Source organism: Chiloscyllium plagiosum, chromosome 29 (genome assembly GCF_004010195.1).
Source record: "Chiloscyllium plagiosum isolate BGI_BamShark_2017 chromosome 29, ASM401019v2, whole genome shotgun sequence".
Lineage (NCBI taxonomy): Eukaryota > Metazoa > Chordata > Chondrichthyes > Orectolobiformes > Hemiscylliidae > Chiloscyllium > Chiloscyllium plagiosum.
In genome coordinates, this window is record NC_057738.1 from 48,834,915 (window position 1) to 48,836,200 (window position 1,286).

Sequence of the window (1,286 nt, forward strand, 5' to 3'; positions counted from 1 at the left end):
CCCCACCCCCACCCTCCTCTCACTTATCTCTCCATCCTTCAGGCTCTCTGCCTTTATTCCTGATGAAGGGCTTTTGCCCGAAACGTCGATTTTACTGCTCCTCGGGTGCTGCCTGAACTGCTGTGCTAATCCAGAATTTGGTTTCCAGCATCTGCAGTCATTGTTTTTACATATTCGACCTTGTCTTCACCAATCTGCCTGTCGTAGACATATCCCTCCATAACAGTATCAGGAGGAGTGACCACTGAACAGTCCTTGTGAAGAAGAAGTCCTGTCATCACTCTGAGGATACACTCCATCATGTATTAATCTAAATTGGACAGACTTCAAACAGATCTACAACTCAAAGCTGATGAATTGTACTCCATCATAATTTGCTACCTCATGGCCCAGCATATCCCACACTCTACCATCGCCAGCAAACCAGGGGATCAACCCAGGTTCAATGAAGAGTGCAGGAGGGCATGCCAGGAACAGCATCAGGTGTACCTAAAAATGAGGCGTCAACCAAGTGAGACTACCAAACAGGACTACTTACATGTTGCTTCCACTGTCTGGCATGCAATTGACAGAGCTAGACAGATCCCACAACCATGATGCCTGGAGGATCATCAACTCAGTGAAGGACGCTCTCTGGGTGGTCCGAAACTTGTTGATCTTCCAGCTGAAGGAGTTGACCCCGACTGAGTGTTGCAGACTGGCACATTCCATGGTCCAGGACTACGTGTTGAGGGACGCGCTGAAGCTTGGGGCAGCTGCTGCCAAGGCGCGGTGGGGAAAGACCACCGTGTAAGGTCTACCTGCCTAAGAAGAACAGGGGGCCCACGCAGTCATTTGGGCTCCGCTGACGCCTCAGCTAAATATGTGGATATATGATTGATAAACGTACAGACCTGTATATACCAATGATAAATTCTGATCTCTGTATGTAAATGTTTACGTATGTATGGCATGACCAACTGTACAGACCATCAAATTATTTTATGAATAAAGTATATTTTTGAAATAAAAAAAGACAGATCCCACAACCAAGGGAACAGATCTAAGCTCTGTAGTCCCATGACATCCAAGTGTAAATGGTGGTGGACAATTAAACAACCCACTGGAGGAGGAAGCTCCACAATTATCCTCATCCTCAATGATATCGGAATCTAGCATATCAATGCAAGAGGTAAGACTGAAGCAGTCACAATAATCTTCAGCCAAAAGTGCCAACTGGATAATCCATCTCAGCCTCCTGTGGAATTCCTTGGCATCATAGATGTCATTCTTCAGCCAGTTCAGTT